General features: G+C 45.6%; 1 protein-coding gene across 1 annotated transcript in view; it reads left to right on the top strand.

The window, feature by feature from the left end:
• The window catches only part of DUSP4 (dual specificity phosphatase 4), a 97636-nt gene that overhangs the window by 174 nt on the left and 76497 nt on the right, over window positions 1-20965 (top strand). The window lies entirely within an intron of this gene.

The following is a 20965-nucleotide window of genomic DNA, read 5'->3' as shown; positions in this document are numbered from 1 at the left end:
AGGGACACGTGGGGGGGGTCGAGGACCCCGTGGGGCTTCCACCGGAGTGGGAAGGCCCCGAGACATACCGGAGAGGCAGGGAGTAAGGACCCGCCGCAGGGAGCGGTGGCACCCGTGGGGCTGGAGGCGCCGGGAGAGGTGGGGAGGGATGTGCTATCGTCTTCACCTGCGGGTTTGGGGAGGGGGCAGGCACCTCCGGGGGTGGAGAAGGGATCGGGAACCTCCACTCCGGCTGCTGGGGGAACGTGGGGTTGAGGGGCGTGAACGTCGTCCTTGGCAAGCCTGTGCCTGCCCCACCGGCAGGTCCCCGTGGGGTCGCTTATCCCTGCCATTTCCACAGGGAATCCCCAAAATATCCAGTAGTCAGCAACTAACCAGGCTCTGCTTCTGCGATGCACGGAGCGGTGCAGAAAGCTTTAATGTCAGGGCTGTGCAGCGGGGCAGCGGAGTTAATCGTGGGCACCCGGTGGTAATTTCAGCATTTCCCGGGTTTCCCTGCGTGGCTTCACCTCGTTAGCATTGCGCTTTGATTGTAGAGTGTCTTGGGCAGCGCGAGCAAGTAGGAAATACACGTGCAGTGCTATGTGGCTGTTAAGGTCCTAGCCCCTGTCTCGTCATAAAGTGACATGAGATGGCTTGTGCTGAGCTATGAGTGCATTCCTGCCAAGTGGAAGAGAAATTAATACAGCCCCAGCAATAAAGCCAACCTGCCTGCATCCAAAGTCATGGGAATCCAGGCCAGCAGGGCCTGGAAAGGCTTGGCATGCTGTCCTGTCAGCACGCCTGGATGTCTGGGCAGCACAGCTCTCTAGAGAGTATCTCATCTGTTAGCTGCCGATAAGAGTTGTTAGCTTTGCAGAGCCCAGAGGTTAGCTCTACACAGAGTCTGGCTCTGGAATTTTTATGCAGTTTCCTTATATCTAGGATACGGGCTTCTCATAGAATGGCCTACACTTGTGTATATGAGCTAGGGTTTAGACCCTTCAAATGTTTTGGTATGTCCCATATAGGTACATATGCAGGCATCATACACATCCTTCTTGTCTCTCTGTCAGCCTCTGAGTCCTTCCAAACATGGCTTTTCTTCTCCTGTGTGTTTCTGACAGTGTGCCCTGCCTGCAGGGTACCACAGGGAGGTTATTTTATTATCTGCTGAATATGTTCTTATTCCTCCAGGTAACCTCAGCAAACTGATTGCAGTGTTAGATTGCCATTCAGAGAACACCTTTGAAATTACTACCCATTACAAGGGAAGTTTCATGCAAAACCCTCTGGCTTGGATATTTTAAGCAAGATGCCTAATAAGAACATTTGGTGGCTGGTGAAGCATGTATTTCTTTCTCTCTGCTTGATCTCCTTCCCTAGCTTTGCCTGCTAAGCCATTTTAGAAGAGGGCATCTTTCTGTTACGTTGTTATGGGTGGGTGGTTGCTGGATATGCCATCTTTTGGGGACCTTTAGGTCCCAGCGAGATTTCCTTGGGAGAAGGAGCATCAGGGGTTAAATATTGGAGAGTTAGGCTAGGGTGGGTTTCCTTGCTTCTCGGATGTGTGATTTTTCAAAGGAAAAAGTGCCAGCTGAAGGTGAGGAAAGAAAAATCAAGGGGAAGATGAAGAAAGGAAAACCAAGGGTAGGAGTTATCTAAGTTGTTAATTTCTTAAGTTCGTGTCTTTAAACAATTAAGATCAAAGCTCTTGCATAGAGCTGTGTTTGCACAGGAAAAACACAAACAAAAAACCCCAAGTAAGAACTCAATGCCCCAGCTGTTGGTAGCCCAGAGAAGCTTTCTCCTGAACAACTCTGGCATAGCAAGCACAAGATGGATGCATACTGTCATCATGACACCTAAGAGAATAGCTGCCCCCCCGCCCCCACATTCTCCACACTAATGTATTTTCCAATGAGTTAATTACATGCTCATCAATTTGTTACACTTGATCCCAGATAAACAGGGTGGAGGGGACCCTTTAGGTTTAACATTGCTTCAGTTGTCTGTCTGTGACAGTAACATGAACTCATTCACAGCCATGTGTTCTGTCTCAGATGCTTCCCCTTGATGTTGCAACAGAAAATATGGAAACGTAATTTGCAGGTGCTTTATTAACTCTCAGCATGACACTCATATTTTAACTTGGTGCCAGTCCAGCTGCCTCAGTGCTGTGAAAGTATTTCATTGTACTTGTTTAAATTCTTTTCACTGACAGTATTTAACTTTGCCTTATTCAAATACAATTTTAGACACAGGTCTCCAGAGAAGGGAAAATGAAAGAAATGAGATTTTTTAAATAGAAGAAAAGACAACTTACACAACTATTAGAAAATACCCATTTTCTTCCATAAATTATTAAGAAGTGGAGGCAAGGAAGAGGCTAATTATGCAGAGGCTTCTTAATTAACACATTTCTGATATGAATGCTGCGTCACTGCAAAAGAAAATTGCAGAATTATTTGCATATCTCCTAGAAGTTATCTTCTTTTTAACATCAGGTAGCCGATTAATGAACATGGAAGATAATAATGATCCTAGTGTATAGGCTGCAGGGAGCAATACGTAATTAGAAGTTATATCCCTACAGAGAAGGGCTGTTTTCTGCCTTAGTGGAACAACCCTTTGTGCTTGGAAGCTAGAATTTATTTGAACTTTAGTCACTCTTCTAAGTAAACGTATATGACTCCCTGAAAGAAAAAGGTTCCTTTGATGAGTTTATATGTACTTCATATTCTTCTGCTGCCCAGCGGTTAGGCATTAGCAAGGTTGTGAGCCAAGACAGAGATTTTTGTGACTGAAAGATAATAAGAGCAGCAGAATTGACTAAGGGCAGAATTCACAGCAGAAGTGCGTGCCTGTGTCCTTCTCTTGGAGTAAAGAAATGTTACCTGTGAGAGTCTATGTTTGGCCTAGAGAACAAAGGGCGTAGTTCAGAGCCTCAGGTTCACCTAAGAAGAAAGTGATTGTATAGGAAGGAGTGACTGAATATTTGCCACTGCTTCCAGCAGGGCTGGTCTTGGAAGAAACGAAATAAAACAAGCTGCTGAGCAAAACGTTTGGGGCTGAAACCCTTCTGGCACACCTTGCTCTTGCTGCTGCTCCAGTGAGTCCTAGGTGCTTCTGAGATGTACCTGCTGCAAAGATTGGCCATTGATCGTGACTACCCTAGTGACGGTGACAGGAAGGTCTTTTTATTGCTCCACCTATATCGTTTGTCCTCAACCACTCATGCTTGCTGGAGATGCTCAACTGCTTGGGTCTGCCTGTGGGAGTGTTTCCCTCTTAAATCTGTGCAAATCAGCTAGGTGAGCAAAGACCTACTGCTAAAAATCCCAAAGTACCCCAGCCACATTGGACTGAAGTGACAACCTCTGGCACAAATGAGAAAGTCTGTTCCTTATGTCCCCAAAGCATGCTAAGCAAAACAGGAATAGTTTTTATATACAATCAGTAATGAGTAGGTCTTAAATGAAATAGCCAATGATTAAGGTGGATATCAACAAACTGCAGCAAAAAGAATTTGGTTGAATGTTGAACGGATTTAACATCAAGGAAAGCTTTTAGACAAAGAATGATAAATGCCATTATCTGATGTTCCTTTTTAAATAATTGACTCCCCTTGCGAAGAACTGAACTTGCCTTACTCTTCGTGTTCCTTGGAAAGAAAACATGTTGAAGACTTGTGGACTCTGACATCTTCATCCTTGGGGATTTCCAAGACTCAGCTAGACAAGGTCACAACTGCGCTGATCTACTGTTGGCAATAGTACTGTAGCGAGTGGGAGGGTGGGCGAGAGACCCCCCCCAGGCATCCCTGCCATGACTCTATGTCCCTGCCCCTGGAACCCATTCAGAGCTTTCATCTGCTGATTCACACTGTGTTTACTTATGTTGCCTATCCTCCTGAAATCAATGGGCATCAGGCACTGGAAGGATGGAGACTTCCAGTGAGAGATAGCCCAAAACTCATGCCCATGCTGGGAATTTTTACCAGTATCATTTTGCAACATTTCAATACCAACAAAATACTGGCTATGCAGCTTAGCACAGGTATCAAAAATGTATTTGGTGCCATTTAGTCTTGTTCTTTGAAATGGTATCACCTTTGTCAGGGAAGAGGGTTTGGCTGGCATATCTGTGCTAGGATGGGTGTACCAAAGCTGAAGGGACAACAGGTTGTTATTTGTTGGGCCTTCAGGAACATATCAGTGAGACACAGGAAATTTCTGGGAGTGCAGAAGTGCCTGCATTGCAGTAGATTTGGGTGGTGATCTGGGTTATAAACATTAGTGGTATTTTCTGCTATTCTCTGATTCATGGAAAGCATTTGAATTAGTGGTTTAACATCTACTTTGTGCCTGTCTCAGTGCCTCTGACAGTAAGGCCACTGAGCCTAATTAAAAAAAACCAAACCACATTATTTCATGAAGATGGGACAAGTGGAGAGCTGTTTTCTACCATTTAGTGAAATGAGGCCTCTTTGCAAACAGGGAGCCAGGCTGTTTATAGCTTTACTCAAGCACAAGAGCACCATGGGCTTAAGTGGCAGGGTAAATTGGGAACAAGCTAGGACACACCAGTTCTTAGTATAAAATCAGTTCACAATATCAAATGAAAGCTGATCTATTTACCTCATCTGCTTAAAACAGATATAGGGAGAGGTCTTAGCCTGTTGTAGTGCCAGCAGGATTGGGACTAAGGCACTAGATTACCTGCTACTTTAGACTGAAGGATTCAGCAGTGTGGTGTGGAATATCCTCTTTAACACAGATGGTGAATGCTAAAATTTAAAAAAATGTGGGAAAAATAGAGTTGTAGAGCAAGAAACTGTAAGTGGCCTTAGTAGCATGAAATTTCCCACTAGAACAGGTTTCTGCGAGCTGCTGTAGGCAGGAAGGTGACACAAGAGAACTCTGGCTATGCATTTGCTCCAGTTTTCTCTTCTCTTGGCCATCACTTATGGCCTCTCTTGGAGAGAGGAGGCTGGTGAGAAGGATGCTACAGTCACACATAACCTGCAGTTAATGTCCTCTTGCAGCCCCCCCAGTCATATGGGGAGGATGTTTACATCTGCTGAAGCAGCAGGACGGTGCAGCTGCCTTGCCTGTGCTGCTTCAGGCAGTCTGGCAGGGCACAGCGCTTGGGCACGTCCCAGCTGTACTTGTGCCATGCATGTGAGTTTCTTGCCCTAAGTACGGGAGCGTGTCTTTCCACCTGAGTAATTACTGGCGTAGAAGCAAGCAACACCCTTGAAGGAACATAGCACAGGACAATCAAAAATGCTTCTGAGCTGCTTTTCAGCACATCAGCCAGGAGTGGCTCTGCTGAATGCCTCTTTCCTAGGGCACTGGAAGGCCCCTGCTTCTTTCTGGTGAGACTGGGAATGCCCTAGAAATGGTTTGGCACTTGCTAATTGGCCATTTCTGCCAATTTGAACCTGGCACAGCAGCAGGGCAGAGAAGGAGAAAGAGCTGATTTTTCCTGAAAATTTTTCATCTCCCTGACAATGATTCCTGTAGGGAGGAAGTCAGCAGCACTGAGTAGACTAATGAGCTTTTGGTGTAAGTCTGGGTTTGTTGTGCGGGGGGGTTGTTTCCAGTTGACAAGCTTCCTCCCTGGCCAGGTCCAGAGCCCTGAGCTGTGGCATCACCTCTAATTTTGGCAGACTCCTCCAGGCTGTTTTATAAAGGCTGGGTTCAAAGGGTCACAGAAGGATGTGGAGGAAGCGCCTTGTCTCATTACATTCCCACACCATCCTGTCAGTGGCATTCCCACCCCCACACTAATAAGAGATTGCTCTGGGGGTCCTATCTGTCACACACAGTCCATGAATCATTCACTTCAGCTGTGCTCCTACATTTGCAATCCCATGTAGCCCAAAAGACAGGATCCAGGCCTCAGGGATTCAATTATATACGTGCCGTTCAGTCTCTCCTTCCTTAATCCTTCCGTGAGCATTCATTTTACTCAATCCTGTGCTGTTCTCTTCTGTATCAGTCACAGATGGGCAATTTGTCCTCTCCTGTTTCCCATATGAATGCTATCTATCACCTGCCTGCCTTTGAAATTAGTTTACTGGCTGGACAATTGCCAACTTTGTGTCCCTGGCTCCCTCCCGTCTGTGTATAATATGGGGGGGGGGTTGAGCATCTCTTGGTGGCTGCATGTGCTGCCTGGTGCCATGGCCCTAAGGAGTGTTGCTGACCTATGTGTTGGTGGGGAAAGGGCTGCTGTGAGTTAACCACATGCTCCTGGAGGGTCTGCCAGTCCGTCAGTCACCGTCACAAAGCAGCAGCCTTCTGCCTGGCAGAGAAGTGTGTGGATTTCTGTGCTACTCAGTCTTGAACAAGGGCTTTAGTAGTCCTCAAGGCCTCCGGAAAGCTCCTGAAGGGGTGTCCTGATGGGCAGTAATCAACGTAGTTTCCCTTTTCTCTCTCCTCCAGAAGTTTTTTTCTGCTGTTGTTTTCAACTCGACTGAGCACATCTATCTACTCGGTCTCTTTGACTTCTGCTGTCTGTGCTAGTTCAAATGATGCGTAGCAGACCAGGGCCACACATCCTGCTAGAGGTGAAATGCACTTCGTCTTAGTGACTTGCCCTGCGATTATCACCATTTTGGAGGGAGGTACCTGGTCCCAGTGGAATTTCTTATGTCAAAAGTTTTCTCAAAAAGCAGAAACTTTGAAGACAGGCTGTAAATGCATCTTATTACTGCTGAAGCTGTTAAAGGAGATAGGGTTAAGGGAACCTGCCTGGAAGGCTGCTCACCTTTTTCTGGGTGCTAAGGTTAAAACCCATGGATGACCTGCAACAGTCAGGCTGGTGCGTCAGCAGAAACTGTTTTCAGCTGTGAAAGGACAGAGGTTGTCCATGGGATGGGAGCAAAGCTGCTACTGAATCGGCACAGTGCTGGAAGTGAATTGATCCAGCAATGCTTGTCTTATTTCCATATGGGAAGACACTTTGAAAAGTCAAAGGCATCTTCTTTCATGGCCACATGTTTCTGACAAAGTGGTTTCAGCCAGGGCAGTGTCCATCCAAAGCTGCTTTCAGAGGCAGCCTCACACCCTCTTCGTTCTCTTCATCCTGCAGGAAAAGGCTGTGTGAATGAAGTGGTCACCTAAGAAAAGCTCAATCCAGGCAAAGCCTGTGTTCCCCATCTCTGTCCCTCCAGACCTTCTGTCCAGTACCCTTGGGCTGGGTTTGTGGGACAAGGGCACTGTTTCTGGTTAGTGCCGGGGGAAAGACTTGCTGATAGCTATCACTGTGGCAGAGGGAGGGCAGGTGAAGGGGAAGAGAGGCAGTAGGGTCAGCAACTCCATTTTCCCTGTGCCCCAAGCATGCAGCTCTCTCTGACTCCATAAATGAACGTTATTTTTTTATCCTGGGAAAAAAAAACCTATCCAACATACTTTATGGTCTCCAGGAATGAGGATGAACTGCAGATAAGAATTTCAGAGTTGGCCAGTATATCGCAGTCAGGGTCAGTCAAGCTTTGACGCCTGTCTGCCTGATGGATTGTCTGATAAAATTGAGAATAAAAAGACCTTTATTCACCAAGAAGTTAAATGATGGCTTGGAGATGGAGATGAATTGGCTGCAAAGGTGCCCGGCACCACCCCATGAAGGCTCAATGCTGCTGAAGGCTGTTCCTTCCCTGTGAAAGCCAGTGCCAGAGGTACCACTTCACGATGGGTGTGTGTGCATCTTACTGCCATGCACCACAGCCGTGGAGGGGGGTCTGTATTTTTGTTAGAAACCTGCCATCAGTCAAGTAAGGAGAACAGCAAAAGGAGGAGGAGGTGAGAAAGCCTGAGGCTTGTTGGAGGTACCATTTCTGAGTGGCATTGCTAGATGGAAGACCTACAAAAGCAGGAGTCCCCAAAACAATGCCTGGGCTTGAGAATGATAGAAGAAGGTAAATCTCTGCTTTGTTTCCCTCACCCAGCCTGTGTGCCTCCATCACAAAGCTGCGGTTTTTCTACATTTGGGATGCATCTGGCAGTGTCTGGCATCTGTGTGTATTGGTAGACTTGCATTCTAGAGAAAGCTTTGTAAAAAGAGCATTGGAAAAATTTTTTTTATCCACATGCTGTTTTCTCCAACCATATAGGCAATTTTCATCAGTAAGGGGAAAAGCTCAGTTTTCCTCTAGATTTTTCAACTCATCTCTCCCCCACCTTTTTGAGGAATATTTTGCAGGGGCTGAAAGGGAGGAAGAAAAATATTTTCTGTCTTTTGCAGAGCAGAATCACAGTTACCTGAACCGCTCTGTAGTTCAACATGAGAGGCCAAGGCTCCCCAGCCATTATTGGAAGTATCACTTTTTGGATTAATTCCGCGCCCGTAAGCAATGCAAGTTTATGAACGGCAAGACCTTGGTATACTTTTGTCTTTTAGTGCTCTCAGGCTCCACCGAGCCTCTGCTGAGCCCAGACTTTTCTGATCTTGAACTGGTTCACTTGATTCAAATCTTCCCTAGTGAGAACAGCCAGATCTCATCTGTGTTTTAGGACTCCCTACTTTGCAAGACTCTGGTGGTTTCTTTGCAGCTACTTAAATGACTTGGAGGGGAGGGAAGGGCGGAAGAGCAACAGTTCCTGATCAAATTAATTCATAAGGCTGAGACAGCAGGATTTGGCCATAGCTGGTTAATGAGGCCAGGGCTGGTTCCAGTTGTGAGAATGTGGGGTTTTTTTCGGCTCCTGCTCTGGCTGAAGTAGTCTGCAGGCTTGTCCTTGTACCGTGTGGTGGCAGCCTTGCTCACAGAACGTGCTCTGTGTTGCCTGCTTGCGTGACTGGTTTTGTTTGCAACATTTTTTAGGGTGAAGAGCTCAATGGGCCATAGATGATGTCAGTGGACAATATTGTACTGTAATATAGTGCGTTCATCCCCATTGCATCAGCAATGCACAGCCTCTTCCCTTCCTTGCCCTGCTGGAGACATCTATAATTCAGTGTGAAAGAGCCCATTCTGCTGTGCTAGAAGCACCAACATATATTGTCAGGGCAGCACGAGTGACAGGGCTGTGCAGGCATAAGGATGTTTGGGGCATATGAGACCTCACCCAGCCTTTCAGATCCCTACCTGGCAATCCCAGAGGTGCCCAGGAGCTGTGAGCAAGGACTGGTAGCAGGTAGCAAGCGCCATTCCTAGCTGAGTCCCTTCCCCTTTTCCCTGCTAATTCATCCAGGGTTAGCCTGCTCCATACTGTCTCTCACTCTGAGCCCCGTTTTGGAGGGCTGGGGTCTCTTCAGCTCACAGGTTTGCCTGTGCTGGTGCTTGAAGGCCAGAAGGAGACAGGTGGTATTTATTTTGGTTGAGCTGTAGTTGTTGTGTTTGGCGGGGCTTTCCAGCAGCAATGGCTTAGCAGGTTGTGGGCATACTTGGGAGTGAGTCACCAAGCAGTAATGACAGTAGGAAGAGGAGAAGAGAAATGCTTCAAGAGTTGCTCAGCTTTTCCTTATGGGAACCGAACACAGGAGCAAGGTTTACGTGGAGTGGCAGAAAGCATCTAAATGGAAAGGTCACCTGTGATGATCTGGGGACACGGCTCAGCTGTGGTCTCCGTCTTGAATCCTCATGTAAGTCTGTCACCAGGTGATGTGGAGACTTCCTGGCAGATGCATATGATGTTGACAGGAGAACTTTCTACCTGTCAGCTTCTCTAGCTACCAAAAATCTCATCAGGCTTATGTGGATGTCCTAAGGCATATTTGCTTCAGTGCAAGCTGGCTTTACTAGAAATCATCGAAACAAGTCATATTTAAACATAGGAACACCTGCGCCTACATGGAGATTACAGTGTGCTGCAACTGGTTTACACTTTACTGAGCCCCAGCAGAGAGGATGTCCGTGGTTTGCCATATTGTTTCTTCCCTTAATTTTGGCTTTCACTGCTCTTTCTGATCAGAGAGGCATGTACGGCATAGTAATTAGGAAATACCTTAGACTGCATTTTGGCAAATGCAGGAGTACTGCTGGTGTTGTCCGTCTGCAATATATGCTTGCCAGGTGGCCTAAGGAAGGGAGCTCTGTTCCCTCCACGTTTGTTGCGCTTCTGTGTGCCACATTGAGGACTGGTACACTGTGGGCACATTGCCATTACAGTGGGCTCCTGCGAATCCCAGTTTTCCTGAGTTTGGAGATCCTGTTGCTTGCAGGCACTAACCCCATGATAATGGCAATAATATAAAAACCTGCAGAGAAGATGGGGGAGCGGGAGTAGGTAGAAGTTGATCTACAGCATTTTTCTTAAAATTTAAATAATTTGGAGGCCTGAGTCTGGGCTGGTGGGTTTCCTTTCCAGCTTACTGCACAGAGGGGACCCTTTGCAGCAGATCTACTTAGTACAGGTAGCTTTGGGCTTCAAGTGGAGTGCTTGGAGCTACGAGATGAATTTGCTGTAGGAACCAAGTGTAATGCAGTAACTAGTGACAGGATAGTACCAGTATGGAGCTTGGGAATGAACTGCAATTGCTGATGGCAAGCATTTCCATGTTGCAAAGGACAAAGACGTTGTGGCTTCTACTCATATATTTGCTATTTATTAGCTTTAGCATGGAGTTTTCCTGCTGGGAATTAGTACTGTGCAAGCTCCTCACCCTGTTGCACTGGTCCAGGAGGAGATGCTCCCTGTTTTACTGCAATTACCAATAGTTCCTTGAACATTACTAGGTTTATCTACCGCACTCTAGAAGCAAACTGGCAGCTAATGCTGAGGTTGCCCCTGAGGACTATGGCTATATTGCCTGCAGTAGAGCAAGGAGTGACCTCGCCAGTGGAGCAGCACCCTTGGGTGCATCCAGCATGTGGGAAACCTTTTTTCTGTGAGTAGGTGTGTGAAGAAATGCTGAGCTGAAGCCAAGGCCCCTAGACTACACCCTTCCACAACTATAATGCTCTGACGTCTTAAAAAAAGGCCTTCAACCTTGGGTCAGGCCTGCCGTGTTTAGGGTGCTCAGGGTTACTGACATTTCCTTCTAACACTATGTTAGAGGGGTTTTGGGAATGGTGGTGTTAGAGAAACATGCCTTCGGGGTACCTCTAAAAATGGCAATGGAAAGACATCAGGGATATATCCCCTAACCGCTCAACACAGACTTTCTTTGGTTGCACCCAGCTCTGAATCTGAGCAGGTAGTGACCAGTGGCTGCAAAGTCTTATATTCCACATGAAGGGAGCCAAGAAAGGCTAGAGGAAAGTCCCAAGCTCTGCGCTACTTCCAGGATGGTTTGGGGAAGAAAGACCTCTTGCCTGTGCATCTCAGAGTAATCTTTGTGGGTAAACTAGATGTGCAGCAGTCCTCAAGAGTGAACTGATGCTCTCTTCACCTCAGTTATCTCTTCAGTCCCTTCTCCTTCTGTGTTTTGCATGCCCATTCCCGACATGGACACCTCTGCAGTTTCTAGGAGATATCAGCAAGCTTCTTCCACAGGCAGCAGGGAACCAGACATGGAGCAGAAAGTACAATGGGAATTTGGGCCTGGGACCACTGTTCAGAGCAGCTTAGGCATTGGTTCGAAACTCCCAACATGCAGTAAGGGCTACGAGGGGAATGCCTATGCTCTGTGCTCATTTAGTGCCACATCTGGAGCATGCAACCAATCAAGAACATTGTTAAGAATTAGAGCTTTGCCCAGAAGTTTTGGAGAAATTAAAAATTTTCACTCTAAAGTGCAGCCTCAGTCTTGTGGCTAGTGGAGCTTCTAGTCGCTGCCATCAGGCCAGAGAAGACAGGCTGAGCTTGCAGATCTCTTCTAGGCATCCTCCAAAGCCTATCAACATCAGGAGCTAAAGTTGCCTTGCAAAATGTGATGAAGCTGAAGTTGCAGGGAGCTCCTGGCAGGCTAACTGGAATTGCAATGTAGATACCGTCCCCAATGCTGGCATCAGACACAGCTCAGCAATCCTGGGGATTCTCATCCCAAGATGAATGTTAGAAAGGGCCATCCTGGTGTAGCAGGATGCTGGGCAGCTTTTCAATTGTAGGTCTGCCCACCTTGGGAAGCATGAAGAGAGGCAGACTTCATATCAAAATACTTTCTTGGTAACGCTATCCACTTAGAAAGATGAGCGAGCAAAGCAGGTACATTTGCAGCAGTGGAGGAAAGGGATTCTGTATGGAGTGAAAAAGGAGATGGAATGGAAGACCAAGCAACAGATAATTTGCCTAAGGGACAAAGAGAATGAAGCGGGTTACTCCTTTTTTTACACTCGCCACTGGCTAAATAAGGAATCACTGTAATGATGGAAACCTCTGAATGCTTAATGGAAAAGCACCTAATTAATTAACATTACAAATCATAACCATTAAGGAATTAATCTTTAATGAAAGTAATTAAGAATGGTGAGTGAATGGGTACATGGGAGGATGACTTTTGGAATATGAATTATGGTTGTTTCTTTCTGAATCACTGCTGGTTAATGAAGAGACAGAGCAATATTACTGAGCAAATAATGCAGGAGGGAATAAGGCAGTGTAGTGATCCAAGCTAGGAGGTGTAATTGATTCGTTTGTTGGGAAGGTTCACAAATTGGAAATGGTATTTGGCATGATCATTCTACTGCTAGAGATGAACATTTGCTTACGGTAATAAAGGGCTAAGCTGTCCTTCACCATGTGTCCCGAAGGCAAAACTCCTGACTGTGGCTTCCAGTTCCCAGGGTTGGTTGTGGTCACTGCCCAGGGACCTCAGGCATTCTCTCATTGAAATCAGTTTGAGCGAAACTAATCTCTCAATATCTTCACTGTGTTCTATTTTCTACTGGGCTGTTTTGAAATAACTCTCAAAGTCAGGGACGTTGCCTATGAGATTTCAACTATTTTAAAAACAGGTTAAATTCATCTTTACCTATTTGACTCTATTGAGGCATTGCCTTCTAACAGCTCTGCCTGTCCAGGGTGAGTCTGGGGTGACTGGTGGGGCTTGCTGTCCTTGCTGACATTTCTGGGCTTGCTGCTGCTTGTGACACTCTCTTCTTTCATTGCATTAATTAAACTTTATGTGAGAAAGATAATATGTTAACAGTAATAAAGTCCTGATGAACTGGCCAATTCTGCCAGTAGCCAAGTATTAAAGTTAAGTGTTTCTCTTCATTAAGAAGTCTTCAAAAATTGCAATACTGTAGATTATTGTTCCAGAACACTTGAGATTATGCCTTTACAGAAAATTTCACTCTGAAACGAGTGACAATAGACTACTTACATGAACTGGCAACTTCTAATAGTCATGTCCTACTCCTAGTGACTACCTACTGCTCTTGCTTCATCATTCCCAGACTGCCACTGTAGTGGAAGGCTATCATTGCCCTGGCTTTTGGCAATAGGACTGAGAGGTTAGGAGCATGCCTTTGTGGTACTGGCAGCTGTGAAGCACAGGAAGAGTGCAGAAACAAACCAACCGTGCTGTACCTAAAAGACATGGAACTGCAGCTCTGGTTCTAGGCCAGCATTCTTCAGCAACGGGGCCTGTTTGCAGCTGACTCATCTTATTTTTGTCTCAGCAGAACGCCAGCTATTTCCTGAATTTTTCAGCCAAGATATATAAATGCAGTCATTGAAGAAGCCCTGACCTCTTCCAGAGTTGTTTCTGCCTGCATTACACATTTTCTTCTCCTTGTGCTTGCGGCATCACTATGACTGAAGCTTGCACAACCATCCCCACATTGGCCCCTTTTGTCAGTGTAGTAAGGTTACCAATGTGAGTGTAAGGTGCCAGTGTGTGGTTTTCAATGCAGTCCTGGCCTACCTCAGACGGAATTTAAAATAAAGTCACTTACAAGGCAGGATTTGAGGAAAGACAAAGAGTGGCTTTGGGTTTTTTGGACCCAATGTATTGAAAAAGGAGGTTGAAGCATGATCACCAGGCTTGTTCAATTACTGGGCTGTCCAATGTGTCTGATATTGATGTCACTGCTTCTAAAACTATTGCTCTCAAGGGGTCAGCAGCGGTGATTTACTGGCTTGCAGAAACTCAGAGTAGTCTGCCATTGCTAAATTCCAAATCCAAGCACACCTTCAGAAATGTGAAATGACCTGGAAAAATGTGAAACTATGTAAAATAATTTGCTTGTTAATTGTTTCTTACTGTTGGAATGTCTCAGGCTTCTTTCTAACTCAATGGGATTGAAGTGGACAAAAAAGAAAAAAGGAAAAAGAAAGGAAAACAAGAGGACAAATTAAGGCTCCATGATCTGGTGCTTGAAGAAAAAATGGCATGCTTGGGTGAAACTGCAATTGTCTGCAAAACTGTCGAGGCATGGTGGAAGCCGTAACAAGTATTGCTCAGAAGAAATATACCAGCAATTTATTATTTTTCTGCAGGCAAGTATGTTAATAAGAAATAAATGCAGTGAATGAACTACAGGTAGTGCCATGTTAATGCATCAGAACAGAGTACTTGCTCTTATGTGTACGTTTGCAGAGAGCAAAAAATAGCTGCAAACTAATCCATCAGTTGAACTCACTTTAATTAGGTTCTGTGTGCAGTCAGGGGTCTTTCCCTTTAAGTAGAAGGATGATAGTCCCTTGCTTTTATAAACCATGCTTCTCAGGAGCTGATGAAGGTGGATGGCATCATGGTGCTGTGTTACAAAGAAGGGGGTTGTGGGGGCAAAGGGAGAAGTGAGGGGATTTAGCCAACTACAGATACGATGCAGTGTAAAGGTGCATGCAGCTTTATTCCCATGGTTCTCTTGATGCAGCGTGCAAAAATGCTTGTAGGTTTTTGCCCAGTTGTTCAACCTGCTCACATGGACTCAGCTCTTACCTTTTACAGGAGCCTAGGCATTGCTTTAGGTTAAAAAAAAGATGAAAAACATGGGGGAAATGCCTGCGCATTTTTCAGGAAGTTCACACAAAGTTGCAGTTGGTCTTATAGCCCCAATTCCTGGAGTCCCATGATTATGCCAGGCTCCGTGCTTGCAATGAAAAGAAAAGGGTGCGTTTGGTTTTTGAAATTGCAGAGGAAAAGCTAAACCCAGAAAGGTGTAAGAAACCGTCTTTCAGGATGTTAATAAACATAGTTTGTATGTAGCCTGCTGGGAAATTCTTAGCAAAACTAAGAAATAAGTGAGAAAGATCATAAAGCCAAGAGCAACTACAAGTGCATTTTAAAATTTTGCGATTCTTACAGTGGGTAAGAGCTAGCAATTTTTTTAAGAATTCCTCTTGCTCTGCTGGCCACTCATCTAATGTAAGCCAGGATGCAGTTTGCTCTATTTCCAAGGAAAGTGCTCTGCCAGCTCCTTCATCTTCCTGTTCGGTATCACCCCAGGGTCTTTCCACCAGGACTGTCTGAGGGCTCACAGCTTCCAAGTGGTGTGAAAGCTTGTTTTCTCCTTTTACCCCTCTGCTGGGCACAGCTACATCTGACTTTTGCAGCCAACAGCTATCCAAGGAGCCCTCTGCCTGTTGGCATGGGGCTCAGCTTGCCAGCTCATCAGCAGTACCCCTGCGAATCTCTGTGGAAGTCAGAGAGATGAGGGAGAGGGCACCGACAAAGCTTCCTGTGAGGAAGCAAGCTTATGCTCAACCTGCAAGCAAGGTGCTGGGACTTCTCTGATATATGTGTGCTGACAGATGGTCTGACTTGAAATACTCTCTCCAAATTCCATTAAGCAGGGAAGGGAGCAGGCAGCTGGCAGCCGTGAGGAAGTAAGAAAGAGGTTTCTTATTAACCAGCCCCCACGCTTTCCAACCCCTGCTAACAGCAGCTGGTGGAGTGTATTTTCCGGATCTCAGTTATCTGTCCATCTGGCAGGTACTTTGAAGCCTGCCAAGATGAGTACAAAAGGAAGGGCTTTTAGGGGAAAAATAGCAGACCTCTACTGCAAATCTTGTATGTGCTCGGTTAGGAGGGGTCCTGGTGGCTCTTGCTTCAGAGCAGTTCTTTGGCATGGACGTTTTAGTAGTGGCAAGGATGAGAAAGATTTCTTTTTCTAAAAAAATTTGCTTTTTCTAACAAAAAATTTTGACGTTGCTGTCTTGCCCCATTTTCAAATGTAAAGAGTGAACCTGGAAGCTGGACAAAAGGTTTCTCCTTTTTTTACCAGAGAAATAAAGAGTGATTCAGTGGTGCCAGATTGGGATTAAAGTGACTGAGCTGTTTGCATTTAGAGCCCAAAATGAAGTTTAAAGAAAACTGAATTAAGATTGTTATGGGATTTGCGCAATGTTGCAACTGAACTCTTGTAAAAGCACCATTAGTGTGCAATATTAACAGGAGAGGCATGCTGGTAGAGACACTTTTAGCGCTCCTCTCTGCCCACGTCTTTCAGGATGTTGTCTAGAAGACCACCTATTATCAAGTGTGGATCTGGTCTTGAAAAGACAATGCTCAGATTTGGAAGTAGTCAGCCAGTCAGGCGGAGTGTTGGCAGGTGAGATAAATGTCAGTAGGGGAGAAGGGTACTGCCTAGATATCTTGGGTGTTAAGTGTGGATTTGGCTCTTCCTTTCCACCTAAGCATTGCAATGCATGCCTTAATCCGTGGCTCAGTGTAGCTGTTTTACTGTCTTCGTTGTGATTCATCTTCCCAGGTTGAGATATCTGCAGTACCATGCTCTATCCTGTGCTAGCAGTCTGAATCCTGTCCTACAGACTGTGGAGAGATGAGCACTTTTTGTCTCATTCTAAGATGGGCACCTAAAGTCAGGTGAGATGACTCCCCTCTCATATCCAGTCTCCAGATCACACGGGAACCATGCCATGACTTACTAAAGATATTACAGTACTGGAGGCTTATAGTGGAAAGACAGGATGAGCTTCCTTGTGAGCACTGGTGTTTCTAGATGGCTTATAAAGTGGATATTCCCTGTAGTAATGCAAACTGGGAGCTAACGAGTACCAATTTCCATGGTTGACAAAGAGCAGTGACGCAGCAAAATTTTGCTCTTTGGGCAAATGTGTATGTTGGCTTTTACTGGTTCAAGTGGGCACATACTGATTTAAAAAAGTGGAAAAAAGCAGCAGGGAGTTGGAAGATCACAGATCAGCAAGATGAAGTCCTAGCCAAGTCCAGGGAGCAGTAAAACCTAACTCTTTTCCATCTGACCAAGTCTATTGTCCAGGAAGTCAGCACCGAGTCCCCTTAGCTGGAGTGCATATTAGTCCCAACCATTTTGAGTGTGTTAGCCAAAAGGTAACTGCTGAGCACTAATAAATTGTGTATAATCTGTCTTTCAGACTTCTGTTCATTTTAAAATGTGCCCATCTAAAAGTGACCATAAGAGCTGAGGATTACTGCAAGTGTAGTGTTCTTGTGCGACCCATGGCACTGCTGCTGATCCTGTCCCAAGGAAATTGAAGGTAATGTCTCTGAGAAGAGTTCTTGTGACAGGTGCATTGATGAGATTAACTCTTCTCACTGTTTCATCTGCAGGCCAAACCAGAAGACATCGCGCTCCACTAGCTAGCAGAGGAAGGCAGCCATATGTTGCTATGGTTGTTGCGAGTTCCCTTGCCCTGTCAGCACCAATTTATCCAAAAGACAGTGTCGGACGCCGCTTATGACACTGCTGAAAGTTGAAGCCTCAAAACCAAACTCTTTGGAAAGTGTTTCATGGAGTCAGAAAGCAGAATTCTTGCTCCTCAGCAGCTGGTGCAAGACATACCAAAGGACCCTGGAACTCAGGTTTATGTGGTGATTTTAGCTTGGTTCTGAATATGTTGTGTTGACCTGAATGGGAATTCTATGTAATATGTAAAATAATCTGTCTCCATCTCTCCAGCCAGTAGTTGTTCTTTCTGCCTAGCTCTTTGGGAAAGGAGAGGTGCTAGAAAATGTCTTTCCTCTGTGATCTGGATCTTAAACTATAATGTAAATGTGTTTTTTTCAGAGTACAGACAGGATGTGTTACCCCCAGAAGGTAGTCATGGTGCAGATCACTCTTTCTTTTTCTACTACTGTGCTCCTGAAGTACCAGACAATTGAAGATTAGCCAATATGATGTCACAGACAACTCATCCTGGATGATGCCTTGGTATTTCAAGAGTGCATGAACAGTTTCCTGCCAGGTATACTTAACCGTGGTCCTACATTTAACCACGGGCTAAGGCCAACTTAGTACGCACGTTGAGAATAGGAATGAGGATGCTGTATCAGAACAGGTCCCTCTAGGTACAGAGCTCCATGAAGTTTTCATCCATGCTCACTGAGTTGATAGATGATGTGTCCTTTGGCAAGAGACCTCTGTGTTTCTAGAAGGAAATTATGCTTGGATAGGCATTCGAAACTACTAACAGGAGGGGCTATTTCTCTCTGTAGATTATAAAGGGAGTGTGGATGATTGGTTCAGAAATAGGTGTGCTTGTTTAAAGGCTAGGAAAATAAATGCCACCACTTCTGGCCTTGATCTCTGATTTCCAGGATGGTCACTATGGTGTACAGTGAATTCTCTACAACGTATGTTTATTCTTCATGTGTTGGCAGGTCCAGGGTGCGAAGCTTATCCTGTAAGCTGAGATTTAGGTGAATGGGGTGCATATTCTTGTGCTTTCTTTCAGTTGCCATGAAAATATTTGGCAGAGTAATTTATGTTTTCTAAAGTGTGCTAAAAAAAGGGGAATGTCCTACAGCATGTAAGCTTGTACAATTCCACATCTTTCAATCAAATATGACTGTAAAATGTCCTATCCTCTGATTTGTGTAAACCATGCCAGTCTCCCACAAAGCTTGAGGATCTTTGTGGAGCAGGTGACACCACAGGGTAGTGGTGTGATGTGTTTTCAGCACATTATGGAGCCTTTCTGTCTCATGAGAACAGGTAAATTAGCTGACTTGATGCTAACCTTCAGTAGTAGTTTTGCTTTATGTATCTCATCTGTGGTATTTTATTTATCCTCCTTCCATATGGAATAACCATAATCTCTTCCAAGTTCCCGGTACATATGAGCCCCTCAAGACCTTACTGTGTTTATCAGGAGCGCTTTTTTCCACTTTGGATGCCCAGGCAGCTGCTGTCTGCTGCGTGAAAAGAGAAATCCTCCAGCCAGAGACGGCAAATCATGAGGTCATTTGCTTATTTTTTCCTTATACATCTTCTGGAGGTTGAAAGCATTAGCCGGGAAGAGGAGAGCTAGCTCTGCAGACTGCTTGTGAATGCTGCCTGCGTCGGTGGCACGAGGCCAGCTGGGTTGTCCTTTGGTAGTGTGGGACTGTAAGACGGATTGGACGGCATGTTGTCTCCGTGCTCGAGTGCCCGGGGAGCTGGCTTGGAGGAGTAATGGAGCACACTCCCAGGCACGCGCTCTCCTTCCATTGATTCAGCAAGCTGGTCTCTCCCGTCTGTCAGAGCTCGCAGGCTTCTCCAGGCTGCCCGCGCAGCCCCCACCAGGACAGGTTGAATGAAACTCTGGTAATTACTACAGCATGACTTCACTAGAACCATATTGATAGGGTTCATCAGCAGCTCATTAATAAAATAGTTGCCATGGTGACAGTTGCCCTGGTAGAATGAAATCCTTTCTCCTCCTTTCCACTTCGCAGATTTTCTCATTCATATTCATGTGTTTTACATGAATGAAGCGAGAGGGATCACAGGGCTAGGCAAAGAGATAGTTGAAGAAAGATGACACCCATTTCCTCAACGTGTCTGTCCCCATGTGGCCCCGTCCCTATGTTTTGCTTTCCTTGGACACAAAAAGTCTGCCTCATATCCATCCTATTTTTTATTCATTGCTTACAGCTCAGATCCTGATTATCCTGAGCACCTGTGTTATTCTGGGGTCCTGGGACCAGTTCCTCTGATTGCCAGGGGTGCAAGTGAAGGACTGGGCACTTCATTTGCAGCCCAACAGCAGAGACTTGGCAGGCTGCCAGAGCTGAGCCTTTGCCTGTGTGGGTTTTCTGTGCTTCATTAAATCACAATATTTTTCTCTGGCTCTGAAGCCAGAAAAGGCCATTAGCTCTTTTAGGCTGGCCACTTGCCTAGCGCAAATCAGTGACTCCCAGCCAATGGCCTTCTGCTTCCTGCCTGAAAGCTTCTGGCTGAGCTGTGATTTCCTTGTCACAAGGTGTGTCACCTTTGTATAAATACTGATAGAGAACCCTGTGACAATCTGTCCAGGTGTTTAAGCACCCCTCGTTGCTAAGAGGGTGTTTAAATCTGCCTCCCCAGCATGCATGGTGAGTGTTATTTGGCATTACTTCTCCCTTTCATGGTCTTTGATTGCTTGTGGGTGCTTTCTCAAGGCATCTAGCAGCCGCTTTCCTCACATGGAGTTGGGATCCTTTCTAGTCCCCCTGGATGCAGCTGGATGGTTGATGATTTGTCCTGAGCTCACCATTCTGCTCACATCTCACCATAGATATTTAGAGGAAAAAATACATCCTCAGTGGATAGCAAAACACGCCTACAGTAATTTTGTAAGAATGTTTTTCTAGTTCAAAGTATTCAGAGTAATGACAGCGATGTGTGTCACTATCCAAGAATAATGTTTTCATAGCACAAAATTCTGGTATGTAGGACTGTGAAGAAGTACAGACTCCTGGGGCAGTGTCAGAGGAACATAGAGAGTCGCAGAGCCCAGACTGACCTTGCCAATACAGCTGTTGGGAGTGGTTGCTAGCGTGTGCTGTCCTTTGAGCTGTGCCCTAAGGAAAGATGCTCTTGGTATGGGCCAAAATCCTATCTGTAGACTATGAATGGCTGGGTAGTATGGACGATCAGGGTTCTGGACTTCATCTTTCTCTCTGGCTCTGTTTTATTTAACAGTTTAGACATTGCATTAGAAGTGGTGTTCACCCCACTTTGACCAACGTATTTAGCAACGGCAATGTTCTGAAGGAGGTCACTGGAGCAGATGGAGCTAGAGCCTGAGCAAAATTGAAAATTCACATGTTCCTGACTTGGCCTGATCCAGAAATGGAAAAAATTGCCAGGTCTATAACAGCACCTCTCTTTTCTCCAGCCATGATACGTTCTGCTTGACTGCCTGCGCTTTCAGACACATATAAAAAATATTGTGAAAGT

The sequence above is a fragment of the Haliaeetus leucocephalus genome, unplaced genomic scaffold (assembly GCF_000737465.1).
Source record: "Haliaeetus leucocephalus isolate CR32 unplaced genomic scaffold, Haliaeetus_leucocephalus-4.0 Scaffold140, whole genome shotgun sequence".
Classification (NCBI taxonomy): Eukaryota; Metazoa; Chordata; class Aves; order Accipitriformes; family Accipitridae; genus Haliaeetus; species Haliaeetus leucocephalus.
This window is presented reverse-complemented; position numbering and strand designations above follow the sequence as displayed.